Below are 25594 nucleotides of genomic sequence, written 5' to 3' on the forward strand. Positions count from 1 at the left end.
GCCAACATGGTGAAACCCCATCTCTACTAAAAATTAAAAATTAGCTGTGTGTGGTGGCACGCACCTGTAATCCCAGCTACTCAGGAGGCTGAGGTAGCAGAATCACTTGAACCCGGGAGGCAGAGGCTGCTGTGAGCCGAGATCATGCCATTGCTCTCTAGCCGGGAGACAGTGACACTTTACCTCAAAAAACAAAAACAAAAACAAAAAGTACTTCTCCGTACCCCTTCTCCCTGTTTCCCCCAAGTGTGGCCACTCTAGATATTTCTTTTTTCTTTTTTTTTTTACTTTTCAAAACGTCTTTAATAAGTAAATAAAGGGGTGATGTAAAATGTTGCAGTTTGCTTGGTAAATCTTAATTGCGAAATTTCTTCTTCTTTCGGAACTTTTTTCCTGCTGCATTTGATGCTTTTTCAGCCATGATCTCTGAGTACTTCCTTCGGTTGTATCTTCTGAACTCAGAATCATCCAGCAGTTCTTCCGTAATAGTTCTTTTCCTTTGCTTCTTGGGAATTTCGTGAATGGTAGAAATCAGCTGGATTGTCAACAAGGGTTCCAATTTGGAAGTACTTGGGGAAGCCATCTCTATCATTTTTCTTGTAAAATCTTTTCGGGTCCATGCTGGCTCTCATCTTCAGTGCTTTGAGATCATTTTTCAGTTCATTTGCCATTTCTGGAGCTTTCATACCAAACCAGCCATCCCCTGCTGTTTTTTGTCCTTCTTTTCTACGTTTTTTCTGAAGTTGATACTTTGATTCACTATATGGTGGAACACAGTAGTGTTTTTCAAAATCAGATGTAATGACAGCTTTCTGCAGAAGCTCATTTTTCTTTTTCTCCTTGATCTGTGTTAGGGTTTTCTTGTTAGACTGTAGTTTATCTGCATTGAAATGAACATACAAACCACCCAACTGCTTCATACTCAGACCAGGGTCTATGCTGCTGCTTGTCAACTTTAGAAGTTTAGCCTTTGTGCTATTTAGTAGGTTTTCTTCACCACTAAACTCATCTTCATTTTCGTCGTGGTCTGATGAATCTTCTTTTTTTCATCCTCTTCTTCTTTTTCTTCCTCAATGGCAACCTCACTTGCCTTGTCTTCCTCTTCCAAGTAAAAAGTTTTACATTTAAAATCCTAAATGGCATAGTTTTTACATAACCAGATGTTTAGAAGATGTTATCAAATAACCCATGAATGTGCAGTGTGTGTGTGGGGAAATGGAGCATTTAATTTTAACTAGTTTGTTGGTATTATCTATTTTTATATTTATTCTCATTCAGTTCCTGCTTGAAGCTGTGTGTGAAACCTTTTCTGTAAATGCTATCTGATCCCGTTTCTTTCATGTAGTGACAAAGTTCATTATCTGTGCTTGGTGGTCCATGAGATTTCCCTCTTTATCCTCAAAACAAACTTCCTGTAGTTTCAGTCGCTTGAATGGCTTTCTACACCTAGTCACCTATCTATCCTTCAGTAAAACATTAATTTTATTTTTGAAAAGCATATTTAACATCTAATGTGGGCATCGTATAGTATTACATATTTGGGGGTGCCCATAGCATCCTTCATGGAAAATGCTTTGGCAGTGGTTGGTGCCTAGTTTGGAGAAGAGCAAGATACCTGTATTATGTTCCTATTGCTGGTGTAACAAGATACCACAAATATAGTGGCTTAAAGCAATACTCATTTATTCTCTCACAGTTGTGTAGGCCACGAATCTGAAATTATGTTAAAAAGTTTGCTTGAGTAAATAATAATAATAAACTCCAATTAACATTATTTGTTCTAGTTATGAGATTGATTTGCAAACTCAGTCTGCAGTAAGGACAAGATAGCATTGTAAGTGAAAAGACCTCAAACCCAGCAACATCACTTACTAGTTGTGTGGTCTTGGTTAAGATACTTAAACTCTCTTAGCCATGTATCATATATTGCTGTATAATAATAATGCCTAAATCATAGAATCATTATAAGAATATATGAAAGTACATGTAGCAAAGTATATGTAAAAATTGTTGGCATAAACTAAATGATCAATAAACACCAAATAAGTAAATTTAACCATAAATGAGATGGGCCGGGCATGGTGGCTCATTCATGCCTGTAATCTCAGCACTTTGGGAGGCCGAGGCGGGTGGATCACCTGAGGTCAGGAGTTTGAGACCAGCCTGGCCAACACGGCGAAACCCTGTCTCTATTATAAATACAAAAAATTAGCCAGGCGTGGTGATGCATGCCTGTAGTCCCAGCTACTTGGGAGGCTGAGGCAGGAGAATCACTTGAACCCATGAGGCAGGGGTAGCAGTGAGCCAAGATCGCGCCACTGCACTCCAGCCCGGGTGACAGTGTGAGATTCCATCTCAAAAAAAAAAAAAAAAAAAAAAAAAATTAGTTTTGCGTATTCTTTAAATTCATATAAATGGAAACATACAGTATGTATTCTTTAGTATCTCACTTCTTTTGATCAAAATCATGTCTGTGATATTTTTCCACATTGTTGTGTGTTTCAGTTGTTCATTCTTTTATATTGCTGAGTAGTATTCCATTGTGTGAACATACCACAATTTGTTGATTAGTTTTCCTGTTGATGAACATTTGGGTTGTTTCTGGTTATGAACAAAGATGCTATGAATACTTCTGAACAGAACTTGTAAATTTAATTTTTTATTTATCTTGGGTAAATGCCTAGTAGTGGATTGCTGGATCTAGTTGATTAGAAACTGAAGAACAGCTGTCAAAAGTGTACATACCATTTTATAGTCCTAACCATAAAATGTAAGCAAAATATAAGATTATCAGAGTTTCTGTTACTCTTCCTCCTTGCTACCATTTGGTGTCATATTACATGACAGAGGCTGTGCCTAATAATTCTCTCTCTTTTTCTCTCCCCTGTCATCCTCACCAGGACCCAATAAAATAGGCATTAGTATCACCCAAATTTTATAAATGAGAAAACGAAAGTACAGAAATATGAAATAATTTGCCCAAGATCACACAACTTTCAAACTGTGATTCAGGGAATTTTATCTGGTAGCCTTCCACTAGTACTGCTTTTGTTACAGGAAAGGGGTACCAATCCAGACCCCACCAGAGGGTACTTGGATTTCACGCAAGAAAGAATTCAGGGTGAGTCCATACAGTAAAGTGAAAGCAAGTTTATTAAGAAAGTAAAGGAATAAAAGAATGGCTACTCCATAAACAGAGCAGCCCCGAGAGCTGCTGATTGCCCATTTTAACAGTTTTTTTCTTGATGCTATGCTAAACTAGGGGTCGATTATTCATGCCTCCCCTTTTTAGACCATATAGGGTAACTTCCTGACATTGCCATGGCATTTGTAAACTGTCACGGTGCTGGTGGGAGTGTAGCAGTGAGGACGACCAAAGGTCACTCTCGTCACCATCTTGGTTTTGGTGGGTTTGGGCTGACTTCTTTACTGCAACTGTTTTATCAGCAAGGTCTTTATGACCTGTATTTTGTGCTGACCTCCTATCTCATCCTGTGACTTAGAATGCCTTAACTATCTGGGAATGGAGCCCAGTAGGTTTCAGCCTCATTTTACCCAGCTCCTAATTAAGGTGGAGTTGCTCTGGTTCAAACGCCTCTGAGACACTTTCATTCATTACATACTACCTCTTCAGGTAAAGCTTTTACTTATAGGGAGTATATATTTTAACTACATTATCTATCTATTTTACATAATCTAGTTACTTCACTCTACTGTATAAATGAAAATGATTGCCCTAAATAGATAATTTTAATAATCTGGCACTTGTGCCCTTTGCTCTTCCTAAATATCCTGGTTATTTTTCAGAGCTTTGGATGCTTAGGTGTATATTTCCATCCTGGGTCATGGATGATTCCAAAGGAGAAAGGATAACTGAAGAACAGCTGTTGCATAGAGTAGGATAACAGTACTCTTAGGTCTTCTCTCAACTTCAAACATCTGGTTTACTGCTTGGCTTAGTCCATTTTCTGTTGCTTATAACAAAATACCTGAAAGTGGGTAATCTATAAGAAATGAAATGTATTTCTTACAGGTCTGGAGGCTGGGAAGTCCAAGCAGGAAGGGAAACATCTGGTGAAAGCCTTCTTACTGGTGGAGACTCTCTGAAGAGTCCTGAGGCAAGGCAAGGTATTATATGCGGAGGGGGCTGAGTGTGTTAACATGCTAGCCCAGGTCTCTCTTCTTCTTCCTATAAAACTTATTAATCTATTAACCCATTAATCTGTAACCACCCGATGGGTTCATTTTGCCCACTACCCAGAAAGAGCTGATTTATCAAGCCAGGGGAATTGCAATAGAGAAAAAGTTTAATTGACACAGAGCTGGTTGAATGGGGACCAGAGTTTATCATCACTCCAATCAGTCTCCCCCAAAATTCAGAGGCTAGGGTTTTTCAAGGATAGTTTGGTGGGCCAGGGAATTTTTGAAATTCCTTGTTTGAAATTTTTTTTTTAGCTTTAGATCACAACTGATATAAATGTGCATAAACTTGTGAGTGTGTGAATGTGTGTATAAGTATGTTTATGTGTATATATATGGCAAATATATACTAAATTATATAGTATAATATATATTTTACTATAAGTACATAGTAAAATATATATTTACTATGTAGTATAAATATATTTATATATGAAATATATATGTACTATATATTTATACTATATATAGCATAATATATTTATATACCATATACTTAGTACATTATGTATATTATATATACACAACATATATAGCATATGTTATATATTTTTAAGTTTAGTAAATATAGGCCGGGCACGGTGGCTCATGCCTGTAATCCCAGCACTTTGGGAAGCTGGGGTGGGCAGATCACCTGAGTTCGGGAGTTTGAGACCAGCTTGACTAACATGGAGAAACCCCACCTCTACTAAAAATACAAAATTAGCCAGGTGTGGTGGCACATGCCTGTAATCCCAGCTACTCGGGAGGCTGAGGAAGGAGAATAGATTGAACTCAAGAGGCAGAGGTTGTGGTGAGCGAAGATCATGCCACTGCACTCCAGCCTGGGCAACAAGAGCAAAAAACTCCATCTCAAAAAAAAAAAAACAAAAAACAAAAAAAAAACACTTTAGTAAATATATATTTATATGTAGTACATAGTGTATATATACTATATATACTATATATTTGCTATATATAGTATATTTAGCGCATATATATACTAAATACATAGTAGATAAATACATGTATACTATATATAGTATATAAATATATAATACATAGTTATATATTTTTTAAGTTTAGTAAATATATACCATATAGTGTATATATAGCAAATATACATATCGTATATACATTATATTTACTAAACTTAAAAATGTATTTTGCTAGAAGTTTTTGTGTGTCCTTTCCTATATACAGTGATGACAAATGAGAGCATTTGGGCTTTCTGTTCTCTGAGGTCCACACTAAAACTAGAATCAAAATATAAAATTTAGGTTTGGTGATAGCAAAATAAAAAAGCTATTAAGGTTCATAAATTAGAAATATGATCTTTTTATAAAACCTTGGCAGTTCTGAGAAAATCTTCTATCTCACAATATAATCAATATTTTGTCTGAGTATTCAAAAGGAAATGTTTTTATTCCTAATTCTGGTTTTGTACAATTGTATAATTAATGGAGATGATCACATCGTGAGGTTGAATTTACATGTGTGTAAGTGGTGGTGGTGATGGAGGGACCAATTACAAATTGTAAATAAGGGAAATAAGGTTCCTTTTTTTAAAAAAGTACAAAAACAACATATACTGGTTTCAAGTAGGGATATGACAGTTAAAAAGAAAGGATTGTAAAGCTGAAGACAGGATTTTAAGACTTTAGGATTTTAAGACTGAAGGTAAATTGAATTTATTCATTGATGTATTTGTTTGTTCATTATTTTTTAGAGATAAATCTGACTCTTCCACTTAGGCTGGAGTGTAGTGGTGCAGTTATAGCTCACTGCAGCCTCAAACTCCTGGGCTCAAGTGATACTCCTGCCTCCACCTCCCAAGGAGCTAGGACTACAGGCGTATACCACTACGCTCAGCTAATTTTTTTTTTTTTAAAGATGGGGTCTTGCTATGCTGCCCAAGCTGGTCTTGAACTCCTGGCAACCTCCACCTCCCGGATTCAAGTGATTATCCCGCCTTAGCCTCCCAAGTAGCTGGGACTACAGGTGTGCACCACCATGCCCAGCTAATTTTTTGTGTTTTTAGTAGAGAAAGGGTTTCACCATGTTGGTCAGGCTGGTTTTGAACTCCTGCTCTCAGGTGATCCGCCTGCCTCGACCTCCTCAAGTGCTGGGATTACAAGCTTGAGCCACTGCGCCTGGCCCTCAGCTAATTTTTGAATTTTTTTTTTTTTTTTTTGGTAGAAGTGAGATTTCACCATGTTGCCCAGGAAGGTCTCAGAATCCTGGGCTCAATGATCCACCCACCTCAGCCTCACAAAGTGCTGAGACAACAGGGGTGAGATATGGTGCCTGGCTGAATTATTTAAATTCCCTCTAGATTCTGGATATTAGATCTTTGTCAAATGCATAGCTTGGTAATATTTTCTCCTATTCTATAGGTTGTCTGTTTACTCTGTTGATAGTTTCTTTTGTGGTGCTCTTTAATTAGGTCCACTTGTCAATTTTTATTTTTGTTATGCTGAATTATCTTAAAGATCTTTAGATATTATTATACACACATTGGGAAATGTCGGAGGAACAGATAACATCAGTTACCCTAATTTGAGTCCTAAAGCAATGTGGTAGATGGTGTGAAATTATGGGAGGGTGGAGGAGAAATATCCACATCATAAAACAATCTTTCCAAAATGTGGTCTATGAGCTAATTGCATCAGAACCACCTGAAGTTCTTGTTAAAAATGAAGATTTAAGGGACTTAATTCAAACCTGCTGAACCAGAGTTTGCTTTTTTTTTTTTTTTTTTTTTTTTTTTTTCCCTGAAGATAAGGTCTTCCTCCATTGCCCAGGCTGGAGTTCAGTGGTGCTATCATGGCTCACTGCTGTCTTGACATTCTGGACTCAAGCAATCCTCCTGCCTCAGCCTCTCAAAGTGCTAAGATTATAAGTGTGAGCCACCATATCCATCCAAGTTTGCATTTTTAACATAACTCCAGATGATTATTATGTACACCAAAAGCTGAGAGTCATTAGCACTGAGAATACTGTATATATGCTTTCATTTATCTTGGGTAAATACCTAGAAGTGTAATTGCTAGGTCACTTGGTAGCAATGCATTTAATTATAGGAAATTGTCTGCTTTTAAAAATAATCATAATGATATATATTTTTACTGCTACCACTGATGTATGAGGGTTCCAGGTTCTTCTCCTCCTTGTTAACAAATGTTAACATTTTACCACGCTTGCTTTTGTTATTATTTTTCTCTGTCTCTCTAGATATTCTCCCATAAACTTACTTTTTGAGTAAGTTACATGCATGAAACTCCTTTACCTCTAAATACTTTGGTGTATATTTATTAAAAACAGACTTTTATATAACCACAGTACAATTATTAAAATCAGAAAATTAACATTAAAATACTATCATCTAACCTATAGACTGTATTCAGAACGCGCCAGTTTTACCCGTAAAGTTCTTTGTAGCAAAATAAAATCTGGAACGTGTTATATTCACTTATAATGGCTCTTTGGATTCTTAACAAAGTGATTTGCCTTAGTTTTCATTTTTTATTAGAGCAAATTATTTTTGTGGTGCTAATCTCCTTACCACCTCTTTTTAAGCATATTTTCCCCATTTTAGTCTTAATTAATTGTTATTATTATTTTTTGAGACAGAGTTTTGCTCTTGTTGCCCAGGCTGGAGTGCAATGGTGTGATCTTGGCTCACTGTAACCTCTGCCTCCCAGGTTCAAGCGATTCTCCTGCCTCAGCCTCCCAAGTAACTGGGATTACTGGCGCCCACCACCATGCCTGGCTGATTTTTGTATTTTTAGTAGAGACAGGGTTTCACCATGTTGGCCAGGCTGGTCTCGAACTCCTGACCTCAGGTAATCAGCCTGCCTCAGCCTCCCAAGGTGCTAGATTATAAGCGTGAGCCATGGCGCCCAACCAATCAATTTTACAAGGTAATACATTCATATGGTTCAAACTTTTAAAGGTACAAAGTATTCATAAGGGAAAATCTCCTTTCTACCGCTTTCTCCCAGCCACCTAATCCCCCTTCCTGAAAGCAATGTTTCAAGGCTCATGTGTATCCATTCAGACATATTTTATGCACATAGAAGCAAAAATGTAAAACATTACCTTCCATCCCCACCACTGCAAGACAAATGATTAAATTTCCTTATGGAAGGTAGTAAGATCCTCATAATAAGGGAAAGAGTACCATAATGCTCTTGCCTTCTAGGCATATCTTAGTCCATTCCCACTACTAGAACAAAATACTTTAGACTAGATAATTTATAAACAACAGAAATTTATTACTCACAGTTCTGAAGGTTGCGAAGTCCAGGATCAAGATGCCAGCAGATTCAGTGTCTAATGAGAGCTCTATCTGCTTTATAGATGGTAACTTCTATGTGTCCTCACATGGTAGGAGGAGAAAATGGCTCCCTCTAACTTCTTTTATAAGAGCACTAGTCTTGTTGATGAGACTCCAACCATATGACTTAATCACCTCCCAAAGGCCCCATCTCTTAATACAATTGCATTGGAGATTAGGTTTCAATTACAGGAATTTTGGGGGGACACAAACATTCAGATAATAGCAATGCGTTTTCTGAATCTATTGACACCCACACCAATTGTAAAAAAAATCTAAGCAAATCTAATCTCTATCATTTGAGCTAATTTTATGACCCCCAAATCTACTTTCCAAATAGTTGGTTTCAGGATTGACTTCTACTTGTAGGCTAACTACTCTTCACTGTTGACTCCCATTCCATCACTCTAGGAATTGTTCTACTAAAAAATATCTGGTGATCCTCAGAGTAGGAATTTGTAACCAATTCCCTAATTGACTGTATATATATATATACATATATATTCTCACAAATCTGTTCACTATTTCTTGATAAACACCTGAAGGAAAGGAGTTAGTTGTCTCTTAAAGCAATTAGGTAACCTGGCAATGAGTAGAAAAGGGATTACCATAAACCAGTTTCCTGCTTCACATAAAATTGACCTTGTCATGCACTTTGAGAGGTGGAGGTGGGAGGATTACTTGAGGCCAGGTGGTTGAGGCTGCAGTAAGCCATGATCACGCCACTGTATTTCACTCTGGGTGATAGAGTGAGACCCTGTCTTCAAAAAGAAAAAAAAAAAAAAACAACCAATGTACTCAGGATCTGCCTTTTTACTTTATATGTCTCTCAGTAGACAATTAGTGGTCGAGGGCTGTGTCATTAAGACCTAACACAGAAACTTGGCATTAAATTATTAAATGTTATTGAAAAGTAGGGGTTTAAAAAATGTACATTGGCCAGGCGCGACGGCTCAAGCCTGTAATCCCAGCACTTTGGGAGGCCGAGATGGGCGGATCACGAGGTCAGGAGATCGAGACCATCCTGGCTAACACGGTGAAACCCCGTCTCTACTAAAAAAATACAAAAAACTAGCCGGGCGAGGTGGCGGGCGCCTGTAGTCCCAGCTACTCGGGAGGCTGAGGCAGGAGAATGGCGTAAACCCGGGAGGCGGAGCTTGCAGTGAGCCGAGATCGCGCCACTGTACTCCAGCCTGGGCGACAGAACGAGACTCTGTCTCAAAAAAAAAAAAAAAAAAAAAAAAGTACATTGAGGAAACAAATCCAGAATGTCCCTGCATTTCTCTTCTTGGACTGAAGTTACTTAGAAGAAAAATTCTTGTCACTTCTGTTGAATTTATTCGTTTTTATTTTTATTTTATTTTATTTTATTTATTTTGTTGTTGTTGTTGTTGTTAAAGCTTATGTATATATGCCAGAATTCTAAGCTACTCGTGAGGCTGAGGTAGGAGAATCGCTTGAACCTGGGAGGCAGAGATTGCAGTAAGCCGAGATTGTGTCACTGCACTCCAGCCTGGGCGACAGAGCGAGGCTCTGTCTCAAAGATGGACTAGAACTAAATAAAAATGGAAAGAAACCAGAATACTGGCCCCAAAACATGCCTCTTTGACACCAATATTTTTGAGCTAAAGGCAATTAAGCAAACAGAGGAAGAGCTCTTTCTATCCTCCTGGCTTTTCCACCTAAAAAACAGGATATACATTCTCCTTCACTGGAAATAACTCTTACCAGCTTAGAGACAGCACCAGAGGAATCTTCAAACAAACTTAATAACGACCCATTACCTACCATTAATTTCCCTATATATTTTCCTTCCCATAGTTTCCTGCCTTTGGAAGCCTAAACCAATTTCCTTTGTCTTGCCTCTTCTCTTGAATTGTTTTTTGTTGTTGTTGTTGTTGTTGTTAAAACTTATATATATGCCAGAATTCTAAGCCACTGCTTTGAGTCACCTTCTGATGATATTTCCCCTGAATGATGTGCACTGCAGGAGTTAATAAACTTGCTTGTTTTCTCTTGATAATCTGTCCAATTACAAACTTAACGATGTTCAGGAGAAATTATATTTCCTCCTTGACATGACCATATCTAATCTCTGGATGAAGATCTTGCTTAAGGCTCTAGATGTGACACCTCTGGGGTCAGTGCCAATGATTTAGGGAAGATTTGCCCTATATCCTGAGTCTTATAGGCCTTGGCAGCAAAGACTTAGATGGATAGACGAGTATTTTCTCTGGACCAAGGGCATAATTGCTATATTTTCCAAATCCAAATTTAGGACTTATAACCTGAAAAGGAGCTTCAGTTTATAAGTCATATTGTAAATAATTCTGAATAATTGTAATTCTTGTGCTATTGTAAATACCAGTATCAACAAATTCCCATATCAAGGGAATTTGTTGATATTGGTCTTTACAATAGCACAAGAATTACATATGGTTATTTGTTTATTCATTATAAGGCATAAAAAATATGGCCCAGGCGGATCACGTGAGGTCAGGAGTTCAAGACCAGCTTGGCCAACATGGTGAAACCCCATCTCTACTAAAAATACAAAAAAATAAGCCAGGCATGATGGCAAGTGCCTGTAATCCTAGCTGCTCAGGAGGCTGAGGTGGGAGAATCGCTTGAACCTGGGAGGCAGAAGTTGCCATGAGCCGAGATCACGTCACTACACTCCGTCTCAAAAAAAAAAAAAAAAAAAGTATATCTATATCTATATCTATTATCTATATCGCCCCAGAAATGTCCTTAGTCTCTTGTGAGTCTACTTGTATTAAAAAAATTATATTATGGAAAATTCCACACACAAAATAGAGGATGAACCCTCATAATCCTATCCTCCAGCTTTGGCAATTACTAGCTTGTGGACAAACGTGTTTTATCTCCATTCCACTGTTAAGGACTGAATGTTTGTGTCTCCCCCAGATTCATATGTGGAAGCTCTAACTCCCAATGTGACAGTATTAGGAGGTGGGGCCTTTGGGAGGTGACTGGGTTTAGCTGAGGTCTTGATGGTGAGGCCTTCATGATGGGATCAATGTCCTTATAAGAAGAGGAGGAGACTAGAGTTTCCCTCTCTCTCTCTCTCTCTCTCTCTCTCTCTCTGTGTGTGTGTGTGTGTGTGTGTGTGTGTGTGTGTGTGTGTGTGTGTCATGTGAGGATACAGTAAGAAGGAGGCTGTCCGTAAACTGGAAGAAGACCCTCACAAGACACGAAATCTTCTGGCACCTTGAGCTTTCACTTCCCATCCTCCAGAGCTGTGAGAAACTAAACGTTTGCTTGAGTCACCCAGTCTATGGAACTTTGTCATAGCAGCCTGAAATGATTAAAAACCCCTCCTAGTTCCCTTCCCCTCAGGGATATTTGAAGCACATTTCAAACCATCACTTCATATTATTATTTTATCCACAAATATTTCAGTATGTATCTCTAACAAATAGGAGCTCTTTTTAAAAAATAATTACCTTTATCATTATCCATGATCTCTTAATATTATCAAATATCCAGTGTTCATATTTCCCAGGTTTACATAAAGACAAAGACTCTCTCTTTGACTAAAACTTCAGTCAGCCTCCTGAGTCCTTTCTGGGCTTCCCAAGCCTAAACTTGGGCTTCCCTCTCTCTCCGCGTAGAAGCCGGTTGGAGCAAGAATCCTACAAAGTCAGTTCATCAAAAATTCCTCACCCTTGGTATGTGACCACTCCTGATATCACCGTGGACAGCCTTCAGCAAAAATCCTGTAAAGTCTATTTAGCCAGAAACTTCTTTTCCTTGCGGTTTCTTCTTAGTAATTTTCCATCCACTGACCCCACCCTGATCTTTGGTTATAAATCCCCACTTGTCCTTGCTGCAGTCAGAGTCAAGTGTAATCTCTCTCCTCTAATGCAAGACCTTGCCGCAGTGGACCCTATACCTATCGCCATGGTCACCCTTGAATAAAGTTTGCCTTATCATCTTTAATAAGTGTCATGGGCTGGACATGGTGGCTCACGCTTATAATCCCAGCACTTCGGGAGGCCAAGGCCAGCGGATCACACGGTCAGGAGATCGAGACCATCCTGGCTAACATGGTGAAATCCTGTCTCTACTAAAAATACAAAAAATTAGTTGGGGGTGATGGCACGTGCCTGTAGTCCCAGTTACTCTGGAGGCTGAGGCAGGAGAATCGCTTGAACCCAGGAGGCAGGAGAATTGCTTGAACCAGGAGGTGGAGGTTGCAGTGAGCCGAGACTGTGCCACTGCACTCCAGCCTGGGCGACAGAGCAAGACTCTGTCTTTAAAAAAAAGTGTCATGAATAATTTTTTCTGTATAAATACATATATTTACAATTTCTTTGTTTGAATCAGAATTCTTAGAAAGTCTATACATTATATTAATAATTCATTGATATATCAATCACTTAAGATTCTCTTCATCTGTTGCTTCCTATTCAATCTCTTTTTATTCCTTCAAAATGACTTTTTAACACAAATCAGGTTGTCTTGTTGAGTTTCCTACATCCAGATTTTACTGACTGCTTTGCCACAGTGTAGTTTAATATGCTCTCCTGCCCTTAATTTCCATAAATTGTAGTTAGATCTCAGCTTGATTAGGTTCAGTTTTGATTTTTATTTTTTGGTGGGGGGGGGGCAAGGCTTTTTAAAAAGTATATTGTGTATTTTAATAAGAAGGTTTATAATGTCTGCTTGACTTTTTGTGATTTAAGAAGCTATTGATGGTCATTGCCCAGACCCGTTTGGTTTACTAAGGGTTGCAAAGTGGTGATATTTTAATTCTATCATTCCCTCTTCATGTATTAGCTGGAATATTTCTACAAAAAGAAAATTGCCCTTATTAACTTTTTCCACGGAAGATTTCCCCATATCCTCAAATATTCTTTAAAAACACTGTTTTTAAAAGTTGTAGGCCAGACACGGTGGCTCATACCTGTAATTGCATGCCTCTGGAAGGCCCAGGTGGGAGGATTGCTTGAGTCCAAAAGTTCAAGACCACCAGGCTGGGCAATAGAGTGAGACCTGTCTCTACAAAAAATAAAATATAAAATTAGTGGAGTATGGTGGGATATACCTGTAAAGTACCAACTATTTGGGAGGCTGAAGTAGGAGGATCACTTGAGCCTGAGAGGTCAAGGCTGCAGTGAGCCATGATCATACTACTTATACTCCACCCTGGAGAACAGAGTGAGACGGTCTCAAAAAAAAAAAAAAGTTGTAGTGTTTTCTTTCTTAAGCATGTACCATATTTTATGCACCCATTCCCTAACTGCTGGAAAAGTATAATGTTTCTGATTTTTCACTCTGTAAACATTGATGGGATAAACATTCTTATGTATTTCTTACACATAAATCTTTTTTAGATATTTGGTTATTCAATTAGAATAGAATCCTAGCAGTGGAAGTCCAAGGGATAAACAGTTTTGTAGCTTCTTACTAAATATTAAAATGTTTCTTCCTGAGAAGTGCCAGTTGACTCTCTCTACCAATGAGAGTTCCTGTTTCCCTAAATCCTTACCATTCTCACATATTTAATGTGTTTATGTTCCATGTTTTATGTTAACTGTAAATGGTAACAAGTGAATTAGGAATGTATCTACTACACAGTGAGAAAATTTAAGGCTTGGTATTTTACGTTACAGAGTACAGAGAAATAACACAAAGCAATAGCTCACATACGAGAAAATAAAAAATTAATCTGTAAAATTTCAAAACCATAAAGAACGATTGAGCTACTTGGTAGGTCTCATGTTTATTCATCTATTGTTTTTAGGAACTAATGGTAATTATTGAGTGTGTGTGTGTGTGTGTGTGTGACTTATTTTTCTAAAAATTTTGAAGTAATGTTTTTAGAATGTAAATTTCAGACTATAACTGTAATATGCTAATAGCAAAATACTGCTCCGAGGAACAGCATTTTAGAAATAATGCTTCAGGCTCACAATTGTCACTTTGTAATTTAAAAGTTTTCTTTTTTTTTTTTTTTTTTTTTTTTTTTTTTTTTTTTTTTTTGAGGCGGAGTCTCGCTCTGTCGCCCGGACTGGAGTGCAGTGGCCGGATCTCAGCTCACTGCAAGCTCCGCCTCCCGGGTTCACGCCATTCTCCTGCCTCAGCCTCCCGAGTAGCTGGGACTACAGGCGCCCGCCACCTCGCCCGGCTAGTTTTTGTATTTTTAGTAGAGACGGGGTTTCACTGTGTTAGCCAGGATGGTCTCGATCTCCTGACCTCGTGATCCACCCGTCTCGGCCTCCCAAAGTGCTGGGATTACAGGCTTGAGCCACCGCGCCCGGCCAAAAGTTTTCTTTAGTTGACTATAATAAGGAACGTTATTGTATTAGTTCATTTTCACACTGCTATCAAGATACCACTTGACACTTGGTAATTTATAAACAAAGGAGGTTCAACTGACTCACAGTTTCATGTGGCTGGGGAAGACTCAGGAAACTTACAATTGTGGTGGAAGGGGAAGCAGACACCTTCTTCACAAGGTGGCAGGAGAGAGTGTTAGTGTATGAAGGAGGAACTGTCAAACACTTATAAAATCATCAGATCTCATAAGAACTCACTCACTACCATGAAAACAGCAAGGGGGAAAACACCCCGCCATGATCCAATCACTTCCCTCCCTCAACACATGGGGATTACAATTCAAGATGACATTTGGGTGGGGACACAGAGCTAAACCATATCAGTTATCCTATTTCTTTGCCAGAAAATTTAGGAGTTTTGAGATCTGGATCAGAATCTAACTTTACAGATTATTAAATATGTATGTCTCTGTGACTTACTTTCCTCAGGACTGAAATTCAACTGGGAGACACTAGGACAGTATTTGGCTAGCTTAAAGCTGGTCTCAATGCTCATTGTTGCTGGGCCACACTAGCTGTTAAACCTTTTGAGTATCATCCTTCTGACACGAATATCAGTCTGGTAGTTTGCAGCTTCTTACTTCTGTTGTGGGTTCAAGGATGCCTATCTAAATCCTAATAAAGTCTGTGTAAGATCTGGAAGGTAGCAATTTAACCTCTGATGATTACGTGACTTTTACAAAAAGAGCTGTAAAAGGATGTGCTTCCTTACTTAAGTGGTCTATTTGCTTTTTAGCTTTTCAGAAGAGAAAACTGGGAAGTTTACTACTTAAGATGAGTCTTCTACAGAACTTTTAATGGGACTTATGAGTTTACTATTGTCTCAAGTTCTGGGAAATGATAAAACATGGATTTAAATATTAATTATTGGCCTGGGTGTAGTGGCTCATGCCTGTAATCCCAGCACTTTGGGAAGCTGAGGCGGGTGGATCACCTAAGTTCAGGAGTTCAAGACCAGCCTGATCAACATGATGAAACCCCGTCTCTACTAAAAATACAAAATTACTTGGGTGTGTTGGCACATGCCTGTAGTCCCAGCTATTCAGGAGGCTGAGAGACGAGAATTGCTTGAATCCAGGAGGCAGAGGCTGCAGTGAGTCGAGACTGCACCACTGCACTCCAGCCTGTGTGAGACAGAGTGAGACTCCATCTTAAAAATAAATAAATAAATAAATATAAATAAAAATAAATTCTCATTATAAAAAACTGGTGAAATCCAAATAAGATCGGTACCTGAGTTAATAGTATTATACCAAAGGCAATTTTCTGGTTTTGACAATATACTATTGATAGAGGCAAGAGGCAGACAAACACCTAGGCAGATAAAAAAGGGTCTCTGGAGAATCTCTCACCTGCCCCACAAGTGTTTACACCATGTATTTTTGTGCAGATAAGGGAACCTGCACAAGGTCTTGCCAGGGCATGCCCACAATGGACTGGAGGCCCACATGCACTGGGGAAATGAGGTGAAGCCACCAGGAGTTCACACCTTATGCAGGGGAGCAGCCTGCCCTCTTCAGCTCATGTGTGGCAGCCTGGTAATCAGTCTGTGAGGTAAGAGCCTGCTGGCGGGACCTTCTCTTTTTGCTGAGAGCTTTCTTTTCACTTAAAAAATTCCACCCTCTAGCCAGTTAGGAAAAGAAGAAGTCAAATTGTCCCTGTTTGCAGATGACATGATTGTATATTTAGAAAACCCCATCGTCTCAGCCCAAAATCTCCTTAAGCTGATAAGCAACTTCAGCAAAGTCTCAGGATACAAAATTAATGTGCAAAAATCACAAGCATTCTTATACACCAGTAACAGACAAACAGAAAGCCAAATCATGAATGAACTTCCATTCACAATTGCTTCAAAGAGAATCAAATACCTAGGAATCCAACTTACAAGGGATGTCAAGGACCTCTTCAAGGAGAACTACAAACCACTGCTCAGTGAAATCAAAGAGGACACAAACAAATGGAAAAACATACCATGCTCATGGATAGGAAGAATCAATATCGTGAAAATGGCCATACTGCCCAAGGTTATTTATAGATTCAATGCCATCCCCATGAAGCTACCAATGAGTTTCTTCACAGAATTGGAAAAAACTGCTTTAAAGTTCATATGGAACCAAAAAAGAGCCCGCATTGCCAAGACAATCCTAAGTCAAAAGAACAAAGCTGGAGGCATCACGCTACCTGACTTCAAACTATACTACAAGGCTACAGTAACCAAAACAGCATGGTACGGGTACCAAAACAGAGATATAGACCAATGGAACAGAACAGAGTCCTCAGAAATAATACCACACATCTACAGCCATCTGATCTTTGACAAACCTGAGAGAAACAAGAAATGGGGAAAGGATTCCCTATTTAATAAATGGTGCTGGGAAAATTGGCTAGCCATAAGTAGAAAGCTGAAACTGGATCCTTTCCTTTTACTCCTTATACGAAAATTAATTCAAGATGGATTAGAGACTTAAATGTTAGACCTAATACCATAAAAACCCTAGAAGAAAACCTAGGTAGTACCATTCAGGACATAGGCATGGGCAAGGGCTTCATGTCTAAAACACCAAAAGCAATGGCAGCAAAAGCCAAAATTGACAAATGGGATCTAATTAAACTAAATAGCTTCTGCACAGCAAAAGAAACTACCATCAGAGTGAACAGGCAACCTACAGAATGGGAGAACATTTTTGCAATCTACTCATCTGACAAAGGGCTAATATCCAGAAGCTACAAAGAACTCAAACAAATTTACAAGAAAAAAACAACCCCATCAAAAAGTGGGGAAAGGATATGAACAGACATTTCTCAAAAGAAGACATTCATACAGCCAACAGACACATGAAAAAATGCTCATCATCACTGGCCATCAGAGAAATGCAAATCAAAACCACAATGAGATACCATCTCACACCAGTTAGAATGGCAATCATTAAAAAGTCAGGAAACAACAGGTGCTGGAGAGGATGTGGAGAAATAGGAACACTTTTACACTGTTGGTGGGATTGTAAACTAGTTCAACCATTATGGAAAACAGTATGGTGATTCCTCAAGGATCTAGAACTAGATGTACCATATGACCCAGCCATCCCACTACTGGGTATATACCCAAAGGATTATAAATCACGCTGCTATAAAGACACATGCACACGTATGTTCACTGCGGCACTATTCACAATAGCAAAGACTTGGAATCAACCCAAATGTCCATCTGTGACAGACTGGATTAAGAAAATGTGGCACATATACACCATGGAATATTATGCAGCCATAAAAAAGGATGAGTTTGCATCCTTTGTAGGGACATGGATGCAGCTGGAAACCATCATTCTTAGCAAACTATCACAAGAAGAGAAAACCAAACACCACATGTTCTCACTCATAGGTGGGAACTGAACAATGACATCACTTGGACTCGGGAAGGGGAACATCACACATCGGGGCCTATCATGGGGAGGGGGGAGGGGGGAGGGATTGCATTGGGAGTTATACCTGATATAAATGACGAATTGATGGATGCTGACGAGTTGATGGGTGCAGCACACCAACATGGCACAAGTATACATATGTAACAAACCTGCACGTTATGCACATGTACCCTAGAACTTAAAGTATAATAAAAAAAAAATAAATAAATAAATAAAAAAAAGAAAGAAAAAGAGAGAGAAAAAAAAAATTCCACCCTCCTCACCCTTTAATATGTCTGCATGGCTAATTTTTCCTAGTCATGAGACAAGAAACCGGATTTAGCTGAACTAAGGAACAAAAAATCCTGCATAACTATGGTTTTGTAACATATTAGGTAAAGCTGGATGAAGAGTACAAGGGAACTTGCTGTACTATTTTTTCAAATTCTTGTGACTCAAACTGTTTAATAATATAATATTTAAAAAACAACAACCAATGCTTGACATGAAGGTGTTAAATATTATTTTCTTTTACATTTTGTTAACCAGATATTTATTTATTTATTTATTTATTTATTTATTTATTTATTTATTTGTTGAGACAGAGTCTCACTCTGTTGCCCAGGCTGGAGTGCAGTGGCATAATCTCAGCTCACTGTAACCTCCACCTCCTGGGTTGAAGCAATCCTCATGCCTCAGCCTCCCGAGTAGCTGGGATTACAGGCGAGCACCATCACACCTGGCTAATTTTTGTATTTTTCATAGAGACAGTGTTTCACTATGTTGGCTAGGCTGGTCTCAAACTCCTGACCTCAAGTGGTCCACCCACCTTGGCCTCCCAAAGTTCTGGGTTTACAGGCATGAGCCACCCTGCCCAGACTGTTAACCAGACTTTTAATCATCTCTTTATGCTATTTTCATGTTCCTCTTTCCTTCTGATCCTTCCAGGTCACTAATAACTTTCTGACCTGTTATTTTTCACACTTTTCTCTATGCTTATATAATAGTATACAAATAATTCATATATTGATGTTTACATTTTCATTTATTTCATAATAATGTGATTAAATTGTATATACTTCCCTGCAGATTGTTTTTCTTACTTGAAAATACATTGTGAAAAATCTCTTCAATTTACTTGGTATAGATGGAACTCTGTCCTTTCAATGGCTTTATTGTAGTCAACGAATCACACAGCTTATTCAACCATTCCCCTACTAATTGATGTTTATTTCCTTCACAATGTTTTGCTACTCAAATATTTTATACTAAATATTTTACAAGTGTATATTTTGGACTGATGCTTTTATATCTGTTGGATAAATTTTCAGGGATTTATCTGTGGGATTACCAGATTAAAATAATATGATTTAAATATTTTTAAAGGTATTTTCAGACTTCTTTCCTAAATGGCTTCACTATTTCACATTTTCAGCAGTGAAACAGAGCATACTTTTTCCTGCATCCCTACCACCAGTAGGTGTTATATCCAATCCATACTTTGTGTGTTCATAGTGAGAAGTTATATTTTGCTAATATATTAATTTATGTTTCCCTGACAAACAGTGAGATGCAGCAGCCTTGCAATGTTTATTGATCCTTTGGATTTTTTGTAAATTATTATTCATAACTTTTGCCCTTCTTCTACTAGATTGTTTTTGCTATTTTCTTGATAATTTGTAAGAGCTCCTAATATATTACATATATTATGTATCTTTCATATGTATTGCTAGTATTTCCTCTAAGCTATTTTTTGCCTTTTGTCTATGTTTATGATATCGTTTGCTATACCATCTTTAATTTTTTTAAGTTGTAAAATATGTCTATATTTTTTCTTTATTGTCTTAATTTCCTCTTTTTTTAGGCTTTCCAACTCCCAAATTACACATGCATTATGTAATTTTTTTCTGATGCTTTGGTTACTTTATTTCGTTGTTTTACATTCATATAGAGCTGATGTGCTGATTATTAAGCTATCATCATTCAGCTTCAAATCCACCCTTCTGTATTCTGCTTTATGCTGTGGGTCTGGGACTCTGCAAACCACATTTCTGCTTTGCCTGCTGGTTCCCTGCTAAGCCCTGCCAATGGGAGGCAGGAGAGGGAGACTGGATGGATAAAGGAGGAATACAGGGCTTGAACTTTTTTGTCTTTTCTTTGTTCCTGTCAGCATCACTTAAGCAAAGAATCTTCACACAGTAGTAATTTGGTTCTAGAGTGGCAGTGGGTTTCAGTTTGTGGTTTTTCCAACTCTTGCAGAAACATCCTCATTGCACTCCCCCAGAAATGCCAGCCAATGGGCACCCCACCTGTCCATGCTTTCAGCGATCTGACCTCTGGTTCAATGGGCCCCATCTCCAACCTTCTAAATTTTAATAATCCCCACTCCTTCCCTTTGTTTCCCAGTCCTATGGGTAGTAGCTGCTTTCTACATCTTCCCTATGATATCTCAGTATCCTTTATCTGCCTTTTTATTCCCTTAGTACCTAGTTAACAATTCTTTATATTAAATCCTCTCTGTTAAAATAGCTGGTATGTTTTCTGTTTCCTGCCTGGGCCTTGAGTGTTACTGTTGAATTTGTCAGTCTTTTCCTTTAGGATTTTTGCATGTTGTGACATGCTTTTGATGTCGGAATTTCACAGATACCAGTTTTTTTTTTCTCTTTAAATGACTAATTAAGTGTCCCAACAGCATTTATTGTCTACTTTGTCTTTCCCTACTGATTTTAAAATACGTTTTGATACATAGAACTTTAAAATTTTTGTATAGTCGAACTTATCAATTCATCCTTTATGATTTTTTTTGTTTTGGTGTTACTGATAAAAAGGATAAGTTCAGTACCATTTATCTGTGTCATGCCCTCTCTTACCTTCCACCATAAAACGGCCCTTGCTACATGTTGGCACCACACTCTTGGACTTCCCAGCCTCAAGAACTGTGAGCCAAGTAAACTTCTGTTCATTATAAATTACCCAGTGTATGATAGTCTGTTATAGCAGCAGACAGTGAACTAAGACACTCTGGAGTTCAGACAATAATCATGCCTGTTTTCTTTCTGTGTTCTACTATATTATACTGCCTCACTGAAAATAGTAGTTTTCAACATTTTAAAAATTGAGATCCACTGTAAGAATATATTTTGCGGCCGGGTGCAGTGGCTCACGCCTGTAATCCTGGCACTTTGGGAGGCCAAGGCGGGTGGATCACCTGAGGTCAGGAGTTTAAGACCAGCCTGGTCAACATGGTGAAACCCCGTCTCTACTAAAAATACCAAAATTAGCTGGGCGTGGTGGCACGTGCCTGTAATCCCAGCTACTCGGGAGGCTGAGGCAGGAGAATTGCTTGAACCTGAGAGACAGAGGTTGTGTTAAGCTGAGATCATGCCATTGCACTCCCATCTGGGCAATAGAGCAAGACTCCGTCACACACAAAAAAGAATATATTTTGCTCTGTCAATGAGTACACATACACATTTCTATAAAATTGAAACAAAAATTTCACAAAGTAGTATTTGTGGCAGAGACTTTTACTACTTACAACTTCCAAGAAGCCTCCTTAAGTAGAGGTTTCAATTTTTCTTCCTTTTCCTTTCTTTTACTTGCTGACTGAAATGTGGGCATGATGGCTTGAGCTAGAATTGCCACTTTGAAGCATGAGATGACCTTGAGAATGGAACAACAAGAAAGAAGCAGTCTGAGCGAGGACTTCATGGAATGGAGTCACTTGATGCTTAGTCTGCCTACATTTGAAGTTTAACATGGAAAATCAATTTGTTGTTTTGTGTTTTATTGTTACTCCCAGCCACAGTTAATGCTTACAAATACATTTTCTGTAGCGTTTATGCCAATTTACACTGCCATCAATAATGTATGAGCACTATTTCTCCACAGCTTCACTACAGGTATGTTGTCAAACTTTTGGATTTTGATAATCTTGAAAGTGAGAAAAAATATCTTTTAATTTGCATTTCTCTTATGAGTCACATTAAACAGCTTTTAGTATGTGAAAGGGTCATTCATTATATTTCTTTTTCTGTTGTTTAAAGTAACTTTAGATGGGTTAAATTTAACAGAGTTTAATTGGGCAAATAATAATTTGTGAATTGGGGAGCCTCTTGAACCAGAATAGATTTAGAGAGACTCCAATGCTGCCATATGGCCAGAAAGGATACATGGACAGAAAAAGGAAAGCAATGTACAGAAAATAGAAGTGAGGTACAAAAACAACCAGATTGGTTACAGCTTGGCACTTGACTTATTTGAATACTGAACAGTTGGCTATCTATGAGTGGTTAAAATGTGGCTTCTGTGATTGGTTGAGACTTGGCTACTTGTTACAAAAGTCAGTTTCAGTCTGTTTACATGTCCACTTAGGTTATGGTTCAATATGTACAGAAAAACCTTTAGGCTGAAATTAGAAGGAAGCAGCTTTAGTCTAAATTTAATTTAACGATTGCCATCTTTTGGTCAACCACTTCACCTCTTAGTCAACTTCTCAATTTTGAGAGGTTGACCAAAATTTTAGGCATTGATGTCACTCTGTCACCATTGTGATGTTCTTATATGGTCTCAAATCCCTCTGAGAGATAGTCGAACAGTGGGCTTTGTAAGATTAGAACATGGACTTCAGCTTCAGGCTACTTTTTTTTTTTTGAGACAGAGTCTCACTCTGTCACCCAGGCTGGAGTGCAGTAGCATGATCTTGGCTCAATGCAACCTCCACCTCCTGGATTCAAGCAATTCTCCTGCCTCAGCCTCCTGAGTAGCTGGGATTACAGGTGCCCACCATTATGCCCAGCTAATTTTTGTAGTCTTAGTAGAGACAGGGTTTTGCCATATTGGCCAGACTGGTCTTGAACTCCTGACCTCAGGTGATCCACCTGCCTTAGTCTCCCAAAGTGCTGGGATTACAGGAGTGAGCCACTGCATATGGCCACTTTTTTTTTTTTTTTTTATAAGGGTTATAGCAGAGGGGACCTCCTTGTGCTGGAATCTCGTTTTCAGCAGAAAACAAAACTTAATCTATTTTAGGATCTATTTGTTTCCTTAAAGTTTTAGTTTAATTCTGTTTTATTTAGTATGAGTGACTTCATTTTGGTTTGGCCTGATCTGTTGGCGCCTAGTGTATGAGCTCAGTCCTAAACAATGGCCTCCCATAATTTTGTTAAAAAATTTCCCCCTTTTGGTCAGGTTCTCACTTAGGTAAGATCAAATTTTAGGGCTTTAGTATCACTCTCAGTTACCATCACTTTGGGTTTCTGGCTTCAGCATGTCATTCATAGGTTATGGCACCTTCACAGTCATACTTTTTTTTGAGTTTTTGTCATCCTAGTCAGAGAGGGGCTGATATGGTTTGGCTGTGTCTCTGCCCAACTCTCACCTTGAATTGTAATAATCCCCATGTGTCAAGGGCGGGGCCAGGTGGAGATAATTGAATCATGGGGGCAGTTTCTCCCATATTGTTCTTGTGGTAGTGAGTAAGTCTCATGAGAGCTGATGGTTTTATAAATGGGAGATGCCTTCTACAAGCTCTCTTGCCTGCTGCCATGTAAGATGAGACCTTGCTCCTCATTAGCCTTCTGCCACGCTTTTGAGGCCTCCCCAGCCATGTGAAACTGTGAATCAATTAAACTTCCTTCCTTTACAAATTACCCAATCTCATGTATTTCTCCATAGCAGTGTGAGAATGAACTAATACAGGGCCCATTTGACATTCTATGCATGGCTGCAAGAGAATTTAAAGAAGTTTGTTGTGCAACCATGGACTTTGTGGTAGAATCTGCTATAAGGTCTATTATGAGGAATAAATGTTTAGTCATTGTCTCATTTACTCCAAATCATGTAAAAAGAGACCTAGCAAATGATGTCCATTCAAGATTGAAGGCCTCCTGGCAATGTTCTCTTTAACCTATGACACAAGCTAAGAGGAGTGGACCAATATTTTGTTTTTGATTCATTATGAAGCAACAAATGTATATTAAAATTTTTCACACATGTTGGTCCTTTATCTTTTATCAATGCATAATGTTGTCCATGTATAAATTTATAAGGTTGCTTAAAAAATCCTCTACAAATAAAACTATACACCAGAAGTACACATAAGAGACCCATTTTCTGGTTTTATTGTGGGTTTTTCTTTTGAGACAGGGTTTTGCTCTGTTGCCCAGGCTGGAGTGCAGTGGTGTGATTATAGTACACTGCAGCCTCAAACTCCTGAGCTCAAGTGATCATATTACTTCAGCCTGCTAAGTAGCTGGGACTACTGGTGAATGCCACCAAGTCTAGCAAATTATTTTTTATATATTTGGAGTAGGGGGTCAACCCATAATTTGACCACAAACAGTGTCTCACTGTGTTGTCCAGTCTGGTCTTGAACTCCTGGCCTCAAGCAGTCTTCCTGACTTGGCATCCCAAGACACTGGGATTACTGACATGAGCCACTGCCCCCGCCTAGTTTTATTGTTCTTGGAGGTGTGAGTAAGGAAAAAATTGACAGGTAAGAGCTTCATGATAGTAGAGAAGCCTTGATCATTAATCTGACATCTTGCAAAAGCTGTCCACATCTAGGATGTTGTCTGTTTCTGAGGAGAAACTTTGCTGGTTAGTGCAGGAGTTCAGTCAGGGTGGGGGGAGAAATTGTAAAATAGACACAAACCTTCTTGGGAGGCTGGAAGGTTTTACAAAAGCCTCAGGATAGGGTTATGGCTGAAGGCAGCCTAATCCTCTTATCTTAAGTTAATAGCTGAGAGTAGGTACAAAGGAATGTAAAGGAGTTTATCTAAAGAGCTTGTTTACTCATGTGGTGCTAAGACTGACCTGGATCATTCATGGGACTGCTCTCTCCTGGGAGGGTGACCATCTTAATTATCCACAAGTGTGTTAACTCAAAGCCTTTGTCATTAAATCTGTACTAAATAAATGTGAACTTCGCCGGCTTATCAAGGCTGATGCTGTGGACTCAGGCAGCAGATCCCCTTAGCCGTGCTGACGGGTAAAATATCTGTGTCAGTGTACATCTTTCATCCGTTTGTGGGTAAGGGTCTGCGGGTCAGACCCAGTAGGTGGTGCCCCGTGTGAGGAAGGCTGCCACAAATTGTGATGGAACCCTCAAAAATGAAGGTGAAGAAGACTGCGCAGTTAGTAAATCAGTAAGTTATTGGTGCCTGCTTGGGATTTCCAAGTTCGAGGGAATTGTTCAGGCTAGGGTTTCATCATGGGACAACAGTTATCAGCTCAATAGCAACAGTATATAAAAGTATTGAAACAGCTGCTTAAAATTAGTGGAGCCTCAGTTTCACAGGCTCAATTAG

General features: G+C 38.6%; 1 pseudogene across 1 annotated transcript in view; it reads right to left on the reverse strand.

Moving 5' to 3' along the window:
* Nucleotides 1–294: 294 nt before the first annotated feature.
* Nucleotides 295–25594, reverse strand: part of LOC104670810 — a 44825-nt pseudogene continuing 19525 nt past the window's right edge. The window contains exons 3-4 of the transcript XR_004053912.1: nucleotides 5381–5435; nucleotides 295–1132 (exon numbers count right to left, since the gene is read on the reverse strand). The product of XR_004053912.1 is annotated as a deoxynucleotidyltransferase terminal-interacting protein 2-like (transcript). The remainder of the gene's footprint in view (nucleotides 1133–5380; nucleotides 5436–25594) is intronic.

The sequence above is a fragment of the Rhinopithecus roxellana genome, chromosome 16 (assembly GCF_007565055.1).
Source record: "Rhinopithecus roxellana isolate Shanxi Qingling chromosome 16, ASM756505v1, whole genome shotgun sequence".
NCBI classification, from domain to species: Eukaryota; Metazoa; Chordata; class Mammalia; order Primates; family Cercopithecidae; genus Rhinopithecus; species Rhinopithecus roxellana.